Genomic DNA, 16,542 nt, shown 5'->3' with positions numbered 1-16,542 from the left:
ATGTTAGCTAAGCAAAAGCAAATGGCAAAGGTGCACAGATTCTTCCCTTATTTCCCATAAATAGGGCCTGAAGTAACAGATGAAGGACCTTTTTCAGCTGGTTTTGCCTTTCCACCCCATAACCATAGACCTCTATTATTCAGGGAGTTTGGGGACTTGAACATATCTTGGAATCCAGGTGAAATTCTGGCCTTACTGAAGCCAACAGCACCATTCCTCACAATTTCAAAGATGAAGGATTTCACACTTAGCCCTGGTGTTCCTCCTTCCCATCCCTTTTAGATCATTATATTCCAGTTTTTAACTTTAGCTTCTTATCCTCCTTGTCACATCTTACCCAAGAGAGGTTTTGCTTATCTTTCTTCTGAAAGCACCTTTAGATCACTTCCAGGTTACGACTGTTACCAGGAATTAAAGAAAAATGGAAGCTATTGTCCTAGCTGCGTGTTTAGGAAGCATAGACAAGAAACTGCAGCATTCAGCTCTTACAAAAATGGGAGGGGAAGGATGCTCCCAGATACACGTTACAGGGTATCTACACAGTTATAAGTAGTCAGATAAGACTATTCATTGAATTAATCAGCCTTTAAAGGACATTCTCATTGCTGCGTAATTAATTTAGCACATAAAATTCTAGTAAGCAGAAGAAAGTCAGCTACCTCAACAGTGAGGAGCCCAGGTACTACTCTTTGTTACAAGAGCAAGAAATGACAAAAGCAAGTACGCTGCGAAATAAGGCCACCATAGCCAGCAGCCCCTGTGGCCCAAATGGTTCCAGAAAGAGCTGTGCAAAAAGACTTGTTTCCCGATTCCACCCAGCTTTGTCCTTTGTCCTTCCCCACCACCTTCAGCCCAGTACAGGACTGACAGAATACACTGGCTTGGACACCACCACCCATCAGGGATGCCTGCTTCGCTGGCCGGGAGCTGCATCTCTGGAAAAACGGCCAGAAGCAGGACATGAAAAAGGTGTGGGAAAAGAGGTTTGTGGGGTTTGGTATGGGTTTTTTGGGGTTTGGTCAGGTTTTTGGTTTTTTTTTTCGGTTGGTGGTTTTTGTTTGGTTTGGGGTGGTTTGTTTTGTTTTTTCTTTTACATGACACTTCTCACGTACTCACCTTTTTGGTAACTACAAAGACTTGTGAGTAGAGAAAAACAACACTCAGGCAAGCATTTTTTTCCACAAACAAGCAGCAAGACAACTATACTCAAATGAAGTTGAGGGCTACAGACAAGAAAATGGGAGGCCGAGGCTCTGTTCTTTCTACTGCCTGAGAAATCAAGGCAGACACCACCACCTCGATGCTCTTCCCTGCTGTTTTACTCTGCTTCTTCACTTTATTTTGGCAGCAGTGGGCATAAAGACAAAAGAAGCACCAAAGAACAAAGCATGAATCTCATTCTGGCAAAAAGAGGGAGGGGGAACAAAAAGAGGTAAGTGGAAGTGGATGGACTACTTACAGCAATTATTGTCAAATATTTTTGCACTTCCTTCCTTAATGTGGCTCCTTTCCTACATAAACGCCTACAAATAGTTCTGGAGAGGTTCCCTTTATGGAACGAGTAAAAAGGAAAACTGTAATAAGACTACGTGATGAAGACAAATTTTCCCAATAATGCAAGCTACAGGAAACACATGGAGGTCAAATAAAACTCTTATTTGGCTTTTCAAACACTATTTTCTTCAGCTGCTAAACAGAAACATTATGAAGCCATTTTACACAATAAAATTTAACCTTATATTAACCTTCCATACTAAGTAAACAAACCTTTCTAGCCAATAAGCATCTCTGTGAACTCTCCAAGATGATAAGCAATACCTTAATTACATTCATTTACATGACTTTGAAATTGTTCCAGACCAAAGTCAACGACTACAAGGTCAAAGAGTATGGAAATCTAGAATAAGGGAAAAATCCATAGTCGGCCAGTTCACACAAGCACGGTGCAGCACCCTTTCTATCCAGCTTGTAATGAGGCAGGGATACCAACCCAATGCTCACCTTCTCATCAAGTGTATGAAAGAAGCAAATCCTCTGAAACACCAAAGACTGAGTGCATCTTCCTTTTCTCGAAGGCTGTATCAAAAAGCTGAAAACAACAGACACTTTAGAACTGCTTTTAACACCTAACGGCCATTCAAGCCATATAAATGCCTTATGTATGTATTTTATAACACTCTAATTGAAAGGCACAATAGAAAAGAACAGACATTACAAAAAAAAAAGATGCAGCAGAACCCCTGACTATTACAGAATACTTGGTATAAGGCCCTGTTACATTCAGTAATGCTAAACTGAATAGTTTTGCTGAAATTCACCCAATGATAGAAGCGGAACGGTAGAAGAGAAGCCACCCGACTGATTCCACGTTACCACACTTCATGAACTGCGCAGACCAAGAGAGGAGCCCAAGCCCAACAAAAGTCACTGTCTGGACTTCCACTCTCATCAACAAAGCTAGACTATATCCTAACGACAGAGGTAGAAAACATCCTGTGTTTATTCCTGAATGCAATCTTTATCATGCCACCTGGAAAACTATTATTCAACCTGTGATACACTTCGAGCAGAAAATGCTAATTACACTCAAGCAGCGATTATAAAGAAAGATTTTAACAACGACTGTTACAAGAAACTTGATAGAGTATGTTCTGCCCTGAAACAGCAGAAAAGCAGACACAGGATCCATTCCATTCCCAAGATACTAGATAATGGCTCAGGTATGATCAATAGCAATCAAATTAGCCAAAATATAACATACACGCACACTGCACTAATGGATTGTTTCAGGATTATAGTTTGGGTATCATAAGCATGAAAATATTACAGATATGCATATACAGAAACCTAAAGTACAGCTTTAGGATTTAGGCAATCGCATATCAATGCACTGCAGCTGACAACATTTTCTTAGTATTAAATTAGATAAATCTCCCCACACCCTCACTTTACTAGCCAAGCACTTTCTACACAACTCTCAAGCCAACAACCTTCTGCAATTTAAGTATGATTTAGTGCAACAGAAGCAATGAGTATTATAAAATTTATGCTTGTTCACCTTCTCTCCCCACAGAGAAGGGCAAGATGTTTTTTCATGTAAATATGTATTAGATCCAAATCATTTAAATAGATATTATTCCACAGAGAACATGATGCTGCATATGCCCATTTCAGCTCCATGTTACTAAATAAACTGCAAGATAGTGACGTTGCCTGGCTTATCCTAAAGGACACTGAAAATATTTCTAGGTATTTTAAACAGAAGTAAGAGACTTGCGCAAAAACAGAAGAAAAACTCAGGTGGCTCTTACAAAGCTAGATAAGGTGAAGACACATTGCTCATATATCACAAATTAGTAGATCTCTTCAAGGAACAGGCCACAGCTGTAACAGCAAAAGTATATCTCAGGCACATGGAGCAGTCTTCACAGTATGAATATCAAGTCATTGCTATCTTCAATTTTTATTTTTTTTTTCCTGAAATGGGGGAAAGAAAATCATGTTTGCAAGGAGAAAAACAACAAATTTTAGACAGGTGACTAATTTTACAGTTAATGTAGGAATGTTAAACGCAGGGTGTCCAGTGTTAATGTCATGCAGTTACTTCTCGGTTCTATGTAGCTACAAGTACGACTGCTTGAATGGAGAGGAAAGAGAGAATAGAGAAAACATCTTTTAAAAATGAGAGCTTTAAGCATTAACTTTAAGTAAGTACATGTATCTCACTGCTTTTCAGAAAACGTAAAGGAAGTTAATCAGTATGTTGCCACAAAATACATTTATAATTAAGAGTTTAATTTAAAATAATGTATTTACAGTGAGGAAGACTGTCCGTGAGATTGAAGCTTCACATATCATTTGCGCCACAGTCTGACCTCTGCTTAATTTTAAAATAAGATAATCACCTTCAACTACGTATGAACCTTGAACATTATCAAAAACAGTTTTACTGCATCAACGATTTATTAATAGTCTTACATTACTCATAACATAACTCTGACTTTACAAAGTCATAAAGATGACGAGAAACATAGTCAAGATCTACCGTGCTACCTATTTTAAGCTTACAAGTCAACCTCATGATACAATCAGAAAAAGCATCCAGAGAGTAATAGCTACAAAGGAAAAAACAACCGAATACGCAGGTATCATCCCAATTAAGCAATGGAATGGGAAGGACCCAGAGAGCATAATAAAGTTAAGACAAATATTGAAACCTTTCAAGTACTTAAACTCTTCTGTAGCCAACTGCACTTGGAACTGGAAAACTGCTCCAGCCGAGGATGGCAGCTTCTGGACAAGGACGTTAACAGGGACGGAGAGGTGCGAGCCTCACATCGGAGTGCGTTACACTGGATTCCCCTTCCAAGCAAAGCACTGCAAGACGCCCAAAGCCTACCGGCCCCCACTCAAAACAAACCTGACAAAGGAGGAGATGTTCCTCCCAGACTTTTCTGGTTCAAAACACTTGGGGCAGCAGCCCTGCCGCGTTCTTCATATTGCATCATCACTCTTATAGCCGTTAGCCCCATTACAACACAGTCCACAGTTTAAACAAAGAGCAACTAAGAAAGTACAATATTCTATAACTGGCATTTACAGCACCGGCCTTGGACTTCTAATCTTTACCAGACGGGCACACAAATCAATCTATCAGCTCATAAAGGTGTGCTTTTTTAACCTCTAAAACAGATGGGATTGGCCAGAAATGTCTGGCATGTCAAACTGCTAATCACTGCTGCCCTTTGCACAAAATAACCCACTTAAGTTGAGGCATGGTTGCACTAACAGACATTAGTCTGTGGGAAACCCATTTAACTGTCACATACTCCTGCCACTCCTGCTCTCCCTTAATTAAGCCTAATGCCTTATGCTTTGACCTTTTGTTCTAGCCTATTAACCCTATCTAGTACAAGTTCAAATATGTTAAACTTAAAAGTTTGCTGCACAACATTAAACGCCGAGCCACAGAAAGAACGAGGGACATCTCTCCACCCTGCAAGGTACCAACCCCTTTACCAAATTTCCTAAGCCGACAAAATGGAAGCACTGTTTTAGTTCCCAACGACAAAACACATCCAAACACTGATCGGTTACGCAGCAAAAAAGCGGCATTTCCTTCGCTGGCATGGCCTTCCTCTTTCTCTTCAGAGGAGAAGGCGGTGAGAGTGAAACTTCTGCTTGCAACTTCTTACCCTCAGGCTTTGGGGTTTTTATCCAACAAGAAAAGCACATACTATCAGCCACGATCATACTACGCTCATTTGCTGCTCTCTGAAACCTATCATTAAAAATAAGATGTAATTGTTTTACGGTGACCCATTCCTCCTCAACTAAAGGCTGCCCCTGCCAACCTCGCCCACACTGAGTCACCATCTTGCTCTTTTGACAGCGTAGTTACAATTACTATTAGTTTTTCATTCTCATCTGTATCTTTTAATGAGTTGCATCTTTTGAAGTTTCTTAGGCTTGCATAAGCTAAAAATAAGGATATAATTTATAAATCTTAGCTCAGTGGTACAGCTTTTTCTTTGATGTCAGCTCAGCTTTAGACAGCATGACTGCCTTCCCCTCTTGCGTCTCTTCATGAAGGGTTACACAGCACCAACAAGACCAACAGTTACATTTGCAAAGCTTTCTGGAGAAAGACCATCCTCATGGTCCAGTACTTCAACTGAAAACAAGAAATTGAATTCCAACGACAAAAACAAACCCCCAATCATGACAACTCTACTGCACTGCACATGAACGCGCGCGTATGCAATGCAAACTGATATACCAACACAGGTATTATACAACTAGTGCCTATAACCAATGAACAAACCTGTTCCCCTCATTCCCTCCCCCCCCCCAAAAGAAAATCAAGACGTAGCACATAAGTGGTTTATAACATTGGTTAGAAATGGAAGGAAAAAAAATGCAAACTGTGTCAGGATTACCAGCCAGGCATACACCAACACACACATTCTCTCAGATCTTTAGCTTAACCACCTTACTGACAAGCTGAATACTTAGTGCGAGATACTTATTTACAGCTTACACTTTCGCAACTCTGACTAAACAGAACTGCTTTTAACCAGACACGACAATCTTGAAACAAAGCTTTGAATTACTTTAACTGTTTCTGAAGATGTGTAAACATTTCAAAAAGCTTGCTGCCACAAAAGCTACTGTCTACTAAGCTCTGTTAAGGCTGTATAAGTGACCATCTGCTGCTGATCACAACAATTCAAGTTTTAAATAGCTAATTAATTAATTGTGTTTTAATTCCAAAGTGCCTATCTTACTGATTCTGAGACCAGCAAGTAACACAATTAACTTTCCTGTAAATACAGTTGCTCAGACAACTAAGCAGCGCTACAGCAACGCTAGACTTCTTTTTGAGAAGTCAACTAGGAAATGTTACAGGGGGCGGGGACTGATCCCTCATCTTGATTTTCCTTTATCTCCAAAACACCAATTCTGGATAAATCCAAACGTCCTCAATTTACAAAGCACCGATATTTTCTAATGATTTCATTTTGCTGTGCTCTATTGTGTTGGAGACGTTGAAATGCAGTACACAGACTGATGCTACATTCAAACGCAGTCAAGCAACACATTATTAAAAAAAGAAAAATATATCCTTGCATCTGCAATCTGTGTCATTACAATGGATATGCAAGTACTTTTGCAGGCTGGGATTTGGTACGACTGCCTCCAGCTTCTAGATCTTCCCTACTAATGCTCACAAAAGTTGCCACTGGAGGCAATGCAAATGAGTCCTAAGAGAGACCAGAAACAAAACAACAACTGCTTGTCAACCATTACATGCCCAAATTGTATCCTTTATGCTCATCAGCATTCTCAAGTTCTTAGGCATGCATGTAGGCCCACCGAGTACAGTGGGGCTACTCAAGTGGATAAAATTACTCACAAACCAAAGTGCGTACACATAAGCAATCACTGGACAACACTCAGGGAATTATTCCCCAGTATCAAAGAAAAATAGGATTTATGAAATGGGAACCAAGGGAGCAGATCCAAACAAAATGACAGTGGTGCTAAATGTCTACAAGCCATTGTAATGCAATATCTAATAATGATTTTACTGCGACAGTCCCTTGCCACAGAAGCTCAATTTGGATCTGTTTTATTTAAAAAATAAGACAGACTGTAACACAGTAAGTTTTATTTAATCTTCTCTTTCACTCTGAAATTACGCGTAAATCAGGTTCTTCTCTATTTAGCAGCTACTTCCCAAACAAACAGGCTAAATTTTCAGGACTTACAAATGAATTCCGTGCAAAATGTTCAAACACTACCAAAATATTTTTTACTGTGTGCTCATTAAAGAGAAAAAGTATTAATCCAAACAAATTATTTACCTTGAAAGTGGTCCCATCAGGAAAGCTCTTCCTTCAGGAGTCCAAGGATGCACTAGTTTTCTTCCTCAACAATTCCATGCTTGATCTGAAAAGAACAGCAGAAACCACCATATGAAAGTCCGCATACCAATTTTTCCTACCCAATATACCTCTATTTTCTCATTACTGGTGTAACAGAAAGCAATGCTTTATTTTTAACAGCAAGAACTGCAAATAACATTTCTATTTCAGAAGCAAAAAAATAGCTCCAAACGTCGGAAATCAAAATCTTCCAAACAGAACCATCAGTAAAACAAGTAGAAACAACTTGCATTGTCTACACTTTTTATTGACTAAGTGGACAGTATTTCTGCAAGAACAAAATCCACTTTCAACTCCGATTCAAAGCCACAGTCCTTTTTCCTCCTTTCATTCAAAAAACAGCTGTGACACAAAAGCCCTCCTTCCTATACAGGAATTATTACTTAACATATTCAACTTGCACCTATGCATGTCAAAATCATATTTTTTAAAGAGCCCCTATTAATTTAAATATATACATACAAAAGGAGAAGACAAGAGCGTAGTATAACTGGTGAATGTAAGAGTTGTAATGAGCAGAGATAATGCTCTGACATATTTAGGAATTAAATAGTATACAATATTATAGTTAGAAGATGTTACCCATCACAAGCCTTGTTCTTGTGACGAGCCTTATTAAAGGTTACGTTAAATCTCCTGTCACCAAGTTACCACCCAAGCAGTGTTTATTATGCATAAAGAGTCAAATTTAACTACAATAAAACACATTAAAAAAAAAAGAAAAATAGACTTTCTCCACTGTTTGGCTGTACTTTCTCCTCCTCTTGCTTGGCAAAGGGAGAGTTCTCTTCTTTGCCTCACCTTTAGCTTCCGGTCTCACAAAAACTACATGCAAAAGCCTTTAAAACACAGGATTTCTCCAGCACAGAGGACTGCACAGGTGGCTGAGGATGCGCAGGGTGGAGAGGAGCAGAGTGGGAAGCGTGGGCATTGGGGGTAGCTCATAGTGTTTCCCTCTTCCACAAAACCACTTAGGCTAAAGCCACCTTAAAGAAAACACCCAACTGACCACTGCAGTATGCTACCTGGGGGGAAGAAGAAAAAAAAAAAAAAAAAGATACAGGTGTTGACAGATGGGTCATCATCCAAAAAAAGACCTGTTCAAAGCTTTCAGCTATGTCAAAGATAACAGAAGCATGCTGGACTACCGCCAGAATCAAGAACCAACAAAAGCCATAGATCCAATTAAGCTGAAAAATAAGTAAATACCCTGAAATACTACATGCGGACACTATTTCAAATCTTTTCCCTATACATATCACAAAATAAAAAGCCAATCTGCACCATGGAACAGCAGCAACTCTCAACATTTGGATTCAATTAGGGAGGAGGGAAAAAAAAAAAAAAAAAGATAAAGCTACCACTGCCATCAAAAGCCATCAGAGAAATGACGGGTACAAAATTGACAAAGGTGGTAATGAACATAGTTCAAAGCCTTCCCAACCTCATTTTGCTAGAAGGACAAATAAGCTGGATGTGGAATATTTTGGGGGCATAGGAAAAATGGGACAAGAGGTCCCTTAGAGCAGAAGGAAGCAGCACTTAAAAAAAAAAAAAATATATATTCCCCTTTTCAAGTCACCTTAATTTGAGAAAAATAGTCAATTCCAGTATTTCTATTCTGTACCACAGATGCAGACAAAATGTGTTCCACTGCTCACAAGTGGTTGTATTTAAGTATTCCTGCTTCCAATAGAAGGCAGATTTCTATCGGGGGGCAGGGGGGAAAGAGGACAACACGACACAGACACCAAAAATCAACTAACACCCCACAACGTATTGCCATCAGGGTTCAATGTATAGACAGGATTTCCTTTGGGTCAGTACTAAACAGTCTTTTCTGCATTGTTCCAAGCGACTACAAAAGTTTTATAAGAGTTCGGAGAAAAGAGAACAAAAGAAATTGTTATTTCTAGGGAAAATTACTTATCCCTTTAATAATGTTTTGAAATTAAAATTAAAAAAACCCAAGCAAAAAAAACCAATGCCACCAAAACAAGTGAAAAAAACTTATGTAGAATAATACTTTATTCCCCAAAACTTCACAGCTGGATCACTTGGTTCGTACATCTCAGTTTTTCTGAATGTTAATTTGTTTCCTATTACATGTTTTTGAAAGTGGAACAGGTGATGACACAAACAGGACAATCTCCTGGGGCACAAATGATCATTTCTTTCTACCTCTGAGGAGAGCTCTGCTTTCCACATCACTGAAAACACCTTTTCAATCTCCTTTCCAACTCCATTTTCATAGTGGGGTGGGGCACGGAGAACAAACAGAGAGCCTGTAGCTGTGAATCTTACAGCTCACTGTAGAAAACAACAACATCAGCATCGGAGCAGCAGTACCAGCCTAGCAGCAACGAGAACAAAATACTGCACTTCTGCGAGCAAAATGTACTACTTAGACACAGTTCAACACAGAAATTCACTAAGCACTTCCGGGGGCAAATTAAGTACTCCCTTATTTATTTTTAACTGTTTCGGTGAAGACCAAAACACATTTCTGCATCTCACGCCTGATCTCTCACAACGACTCCTTCACGACTGCCTTTCCAAGGGGGAGGAAGGGCAGCCCACCAGAAGTCTTCCCCAACACCGAGCTGCTTTTCCACACGAAGCTCAACGTCTTCGAAACCAGTGACTAACAGAAAGGCTGTAGCTTCCGCTTTTAATCTGATACTGTCTATAAGCAAAATCGGTTTTCCTCTGCTGAAGATAATGACATCTAGAAATAAGCGGTACAAAAACAGAGTTTCTCCCAAGACAGGCAATTCAACAGGAGCAGTGAGCTCCACTAACAGTTTACATACAAGAAGACTGTGCCAGGACGGTTCGACCCAAACTAAGATGGCTAGCAACTACTTCTTCCCCTTTGTATGTCTGAATATTTATTTACAGGAGTCTTAGCTCCTATACTCCTTCTTCAACCATCGAGCCAAGTGAACCTGCAGCAGACAGTCAAATAAACCACCAAATTAATTCTTTCAAGTGCTAAATACGTCCGTTCGCTTTTCTAAGTATTTGAAATAGATAATCCAGAAACAGCGAAGTGCAGACATTCATCTTCACCAGAAGAATCCCTCCGCCCGCTTTCCCTGAGGCAGCTCTCCCCACCGGAGAACGCAAGAAAGCTTCCACGTGCTCACAGATGTCCACCCAAAGCTCCGCCTGCCAACCCTAACCACGTTGCTTTCTAATTCGGCATTTCCAAACGCAGCTAGCAAAACTCTTAACACCCTGATATCCAAAAGTAACACCGCAAGCCTTTGAAACCCTTCCTCAGACCACCTCTCGTACTTGCCACGGGCAGGCCAGCGCAGTCCAGCATCGCGGCTCCGCTCGCCTCAGCCTGCTGGCAGGAGGAACGAGCAAACCACCAATGCAGCCACCGCCAACCCCGCTGCCTCCAGCTTAACGCTCTTCGGGCAGACTGACGAGTTCATTGGTTTCATCTTGTTTTCGTACATTAGTGCATATTCTTCTGCACATTCTCCTCCTGTTCAGGTTCCATCCCCTACCTGTGCTATCTTTCCACTTGCCTGTCATTAGACCCCTGCTGAGCAGTAACGATTTATACCGCAAAATTTGTGCTTCTTGTCCCAAAAGGGCATTTACCCTTTTTTAATCCATAGGGTAGTTACCCATTTATCCAACCTATGGCTCGGTGCCCACCCCATCACTCACAGAGTGTCACCCAGCCTCCCCCACAGGCAGCCCAACCTCATCCACCCCCCACGTGGGAGGCCACCCACCGAGGCCACACTCGCCCCCACACCAGACCACCAGCGGGAAACCCCATGCTCTCCCTCTCCTGGGTCCCCCTCCGCTCCCTGTACATCCACACCCAGCGGAGAACCCCCCCAGCACATGGGTTCTGAGGTTCATGCAAGTTCCGAGGAGCTATTCTAAAATTAACCAAATATTACAGCCTTCTTCCAGCCTTCTCCGCGATAGCCCTGGGAGGAGGAGGAGGAGCAGGAGCAGGAGGTGTCAAGCGCAACCCTCGAGCAAGACAGCTGACTGTGGGAAATGCAACTCCCTGGCTTCGCCTTGGGCAAGCTTATACATGTGCTCGGCACAACGCAAAACATCGTTTATCTTTTAATATAGTAGTGCCCTGCACTGTCACTGATAAAATTAACAGTGGTCTCACTGCTAGCAATAATACAGCTGGCATTACAGAAACCTCTTGCCAGTGCTCAAAGCCAGAAAAACAAAGTTAGCTCTGAAAAGAAAAAGCAAGCAAGCCTTTGCCGGTTCTTTTAAACCAATCCCACTTTCAGGAAAACCTACAGGCAAATACGATCAGCATAAAGCTAATTCATGTTTGAGTTCTATAACCTTTACTGAGTCACTTTAAAAAAAAGAAATCACAGTTTTCCTCCATGCCTTTTACAGAACAGATCCACCCTAAACACAGCTACCAAAACACTGCAGGTGATACAGCCAGCGTTTAAATCACCCGTTTAAGTTTACAATAGAAAAACACTAGTTCACTTTTACTTCTTTACCAACACAGTTTTTACGACTATAGTAAATTTTGGTTATTTTCCTCCAATTTTGATTAGCACATCTATCACTTGTTTCTTTCGCTACAGTACAGAGAGCAGAGAGAAGGAGCACATTTTCATCTGGCAATTTCCTACCCCAAGACTAACAGGAAAAAAAAAAAAAAGCCCATCCATTACAGCTTGGCATTTGACAGCATCTTGTATTCTGTACACACAGGGTCTACGAAAACCTGAATGCCCCTGACAGCTCCTGCTCATCAGGTACCTCGGGACTGCAGGGCAGCCTGGCAGGAGGTCAGCTTTCACCCCCACTCCAAACACGCCACCGCTACCTGTTGGCTCCTCCACCCCGCCCAAGGGAAAACGCACAGCCCTACGTACGTGTTTCACCCACCACGGACGTGCTGTCTTGCTCTGGGGCCAACGCCAGCTCTACCTTCAGGGAACGCTGACAAAATAACAAGCGGGGCCTCCGGACCACAAGCCTGGGAAGACAGCCGCCCCGGACAGCAGAAGCCCCAAACGAGCCTGACCACCGCTCTGGATGAGAACTTTTGCTCTCTGAGATGTCAACTCTTATAGCAAGAATTACTCAGATGCTATTAAATCACATTTCAGTCACAAGATATCCTCCGCTCAGCAAGCTTTTTTCTGTCATATGGCATATTAACATGCCCCTTCCCAGTGCATTGTCAGCCCCAGAAGCAGTGAATCGCATTTGAGCACAAAAGTAAAAGGTTTCCCACCACCCGCCGAGGGACACACCGCCCTCTCCCCGCAAGTGACTGCTTCCTCCCCGCGGGTCCTCACAGGCTGGATCCGCGCTCTTCATTAAATAAAGCCTTACAGTATCTCTGAACATTTATAGTGCCATGACTCAGTCAAATTCTACCCAGCCCCGCGAGCTGTCAGACGCTGCAGGCAGGTCCTCTCAAAACTAAACACGGAATAACACGGTCTCCAGAGACACGAGGCACACGGGGACCACCTCAGCTTTCCCGACGCCAACAAGATCCCAAAGCCAGAAACCCCACCGATCTCCAAACCTCTTCAACGCGCGTCAAGCCTTTTAGCAGAATTCTAAGTTCAAACCCCAACAGAGCGTCGACACCAACAAGGCGGGAGGAGGAGAGGAGCGCAGGGACCAGCCTGCCGGCGCCTTACAAAGCCGCCCCTGGCTCCGCCGATGCCCCGGCACCGCGTTCCTTCGCCTTCCCCTACCACCAACTCCATCGCCGGCCGGCACTGGGAAGAGCAGCCTCTAACGCCGCCTCCCGCAGGGAGAAAGGGAAAAAGGAAAAAAAAAAAAAGACAAAAAAAAAAAAAAAGAAAAACCACCTTTGCAGCGCTTGAGGGACGCAACCCCACGCCTGGAACAGTCACCTTTAGCCTAGGAAGGAAACGGCGGCGTCCCCCAGGAGCCCCAGACGGCGACCAGCAGGCCCCTCAGGGGGGAGCCGGCAGCCCAGCGCCCGTCCCCAGGCGCCGGAGCAGCGGCCGGCGGCCCGCCCGCGGGTCGGGGCGGGGGCGAGCAGCCGGGGGAGGCGAGGAGGGGGCCGCGGGGCCTCGCCCGCAGCTGCCGCCAAGGCGGGCGAGGCCGCGGCCGGCGGGGCCGGGTCTCCCCGCACCTCCGGGCGGCCGCCGCAGCCGCTGCGCACCGGGCTTGCGGCCCTTTGAGTAATTCACAGGCGCAGCGGGAGGGTGCCCCTCCGACACAGGGGCCGGGGAACGCTCGCGGCTCCCGGACCAGTAACTTTTCCGTCCCTCCCGCCCCCCCGAGCCCACCCCGGCCAGGCAAACTTTCAGCTCGCACCGGGGGGGGGGGAGTGCCGGGGGGGGGGGGAAGTGGCCGCCACCGGAAACAGCCCCCGCCGCCGCGGCCGCCCCCGCGCCGGGCTCGCCCCGGCATTGTTCCCCGCCGCCGCCGCCTGCCCGCCCGGCCCCGGCCCGGCCCGCTCGGCCATTTCCCCCCCGCCAGCCAGCGCGGCTGCCGGCGGCGCAGCGCCGCGCTCACCCGCCCCGCGGCGGGCCCGCGCACCCCCCCACCGCGGCCGCTGCCCGCCGGCCTCGCCTCGCCTCGCCTCACCTCCGGGAGAGGCTCCGGCGGCGGCGGCCCCCGCCACACCGACCCTGCCCGGCGGCCAGTCCCGGCGCGGAGGTCCGGGGAGCGGCGGCGGCTCCCAAAGCCGCGGAGGGCGGCTGGGTCCCCCCGGCTGGAGGGCAGGACGCGCCGCCTCCTCCCCCCCCCCCCAACCCCGCGTCTGTCCGACCCCCCGCACGTACACGGCGAGCTCGGCCGGGCTCCTCTCCGCGCCCCTCCGCGGCTCGGGGCTCTGCTGCAATGCCTGCGAGGCTGACTTTCAAAGCCTAACCCGCAGCCGCGATCCTCCCCGCCTTCCCCCTCGCCCGCCGCGGCGCAGCCCGGCCCCTCCCCGCGCCGCGCCATTCATCGCCCCGGCCAAGTTTCTTAACCCTTTTCTCACCCCCGGCGGCGGGAGGGCCGGGCCGGGCGGGGGGGCTGCGCCCGGGGACGAGATCTGCGGGGCCGGCGGCCGTGGACGCGTCGCACCGCCCCCTGCCCCGCTGATTAACGTGACCGAACGGGAAACAAACTTGCGAGCGACGGCACCGGAGGACCCGTATTAAAAATAAAAATAACACCTTTCCCCCCTCCCCCCCTTCATCTCGCTTGGACTAGCGGGGAAGCGCGGTTACCATTTCTTGGCAGTTTAGAGCTTGTTATTTTCAGACTTTCCTCCGGAAAACGCACTAGAAGCTTATCCCCCCCCCCCCCCCCCCCCCCGAAAAGCCGGGAGGCTCCCGCCGGCGGCGGCTCCCGGGAGGGCCCGGCGGGCCCTGCCCCCCCCCCCTCCGGCCCTGCCGACCGGGCCGGCCCTGTCCTCCCCTCTCGGCGCCCAGCAGCTCCCCTCGGCCTCGGCCTGCCAGGCCGGGCGGGGCGGCGGCGGGCACCAAGCCGGGAGAGGGCAGGGAGGGAGCGGAGGGCCCCTCCCGGCTGGAGCCGGGGCACAGAGGGCTCCTCGGGCGCTGTCCCCGCCGAGAGCCGGGTTCCGGTGCGAGACCCGGGGACAGAACGGCTGCTGGAAGCCGGGCTGTTTGCCCGCCGGGCCACGAATCTGTGAGGAGAACGGGCCTTGGGCAGAGCCTCCAAGGAGAGCCGGCCCTCCACGTTGGAAGGCGGCATCCCCGCCCGTCTGGAGACAGCCTCGGCTGTCGGGAATCGCGACACGCGTCAAGTTGTTCCCCGGAGCTGACTCCCGCCAGGGAACTGAGTGTCCAGGGACGCGGGCCGAGCTCGGCGGCCTTGGTCACAGCCGCCGTGTGCCGGGGTTCGGGGAGCGCCCGGGCGCTCGGCGTGGTGGTCGCCAAGGGCTGGGTGGTGAGGCGCTTCACCACACCTCCCTTCTTCTAGAAGTCAGAGACTGAGGAAGGAGAAACAAGTCCGCTGACGGGTCGCTTACGAACTGTGCGGTAATACCGGCGTGAACACATGCCAACATTTTGGTTCTAGAGCTCAGGCAAAATGACCGTAAACGGTACAGTCAAGCATATTTTTAGTAAAAAAAAAAAAACTAATATTGTTAAAGAACACACAGATTTTCACCTTAAAGAAAGCAAAAGGGAGTCAACACTTGTGAAAAGCCAAATGTTTTAACGCAGAGTTCCCGTGAATGAAAGCAGACGTAGCAATGTGAAGCAAAATCTCTTTCACTCTGGAATGTACGGATTGTGTACGGGCTTACAGCGGAGCTAGTAATGTATTACTTGACCTATTTTTTTAAGCCAATGAAAGATTTAGGTTAACTTCATCATCGTGTGTTTTTAACCACTTTCTCCCAGAAACGCAGCAGCATTTTCTAAAGCTACTGCACGTTACGGTGCCTATACAACAGCCTCTTTTTTTGAGAGCAGAAGTCTCTTGATATAGCCTGATCGTGATTCCATTAAAACAAGAAGTTTTGCTCTTCATTCCCATAGTAGGCTCATTTAGCAAATTCTGATTGCAAATAAATGATGTTTAATTTTTTATTTCACGAAGAATCTTTATCTCATAAATGTTTCAATGCTAAGCACCCGAACTATCCAGGGAAAACGAAATTTTCTCATTACTGCAGCAATTTAGCTGCTATTTCAATCAAGAATGTCTGTAGTAGAGGCCTCTTTCATTCTTAACCTTAGGGAACGTATTGCGTAGACGAGAGACCTACAAAATGAGGAATCTTGAACAACCGACAGAAAAAATGTGCATGCGGAATATCTGTTAAAATTATTTTTGTTAGGTAACATATAGTTGGCTGAGGAAACAAGTTTCTGTACGATACAATCAGCAGAGATTGCACTGAACAGTAGAATGTATGTATTTAGCAGGTTATTTCCGACACTGAACATTCATATCACACTGAATTGTGCCACTTGCTCATGTTTACATGAACTATGAGAATTCAAACAATACACAAAATAAATTGTACTCTCTGCAAGCAAAGGAAGAATTCCAGCAGACAGTACAATCAGTCTCTCAAGAAGTATGAACGTACTGGTGTGTATTTGTTGGTTCTTCCCGC

The 16,542-nt window shown here is 46.0% G+C and overlaps 1 protein-coding gene across 6 annotated transcripts in view; it reads right to left on the bottom strand.

The window, feature by feature from the left end:
• NRIP1 (nuclear receptor interacting protein 1) overlaps positions 1-14,756 on the bottom strand; it is an 80,174-nt gene extending 65,418 nt beyond the window's left edge. For 2 of the 6 annotated variants that reach the window (XM_075433733.1, XM_075433768.1), the window contains exons 1-2: positions 14,246-14,349; positions 7,368-7,452 (exon numbers count right to left, since the gene is read on the bottom strand). The gene's annotated coding sequence lies outside the window, so the exon portion shown is untranslated. Of the gene's footprint in view, positions 1-7,367; positions 7,453-8,249; positions 8,321-14,048; positions 14,168-14,245; positions 14,350-14,445; positions 14,518-14,677 lie in introns of those variants that run through there. The other 4 variants (XM_075433744.1, XM_075433752.1, XM_075433742.1 and 1 more) reach the window with 4 other exon arrangements.
• Between the last annotated feature and the right edge of the window lie 1,786 nt (positions 14,757-16,542).

Source organism: Opisthocomus hoazin, chromosome 1, assembly GCF_030867145.1.
Source record: "Opisthocomus hoazin isolate bOpiHoa1 chromosome 1, bOpiHoa1.hap1, whole genome shotgun sequence".
In the NCBI taxonomy this organism is placed as follows: domain Eukaryota; kingdom Metazoa; phylum Chordata; class Aves; order Opisthocomiformes; family Opisthocomidae; genus Opisthocomus; species Opisthocomus hoazin.
The sequence above is the reverse complement of the archived record's forward strand: the minus strand, read 5'-3'. Positions and strand labels throughout refer to the sequence as shown.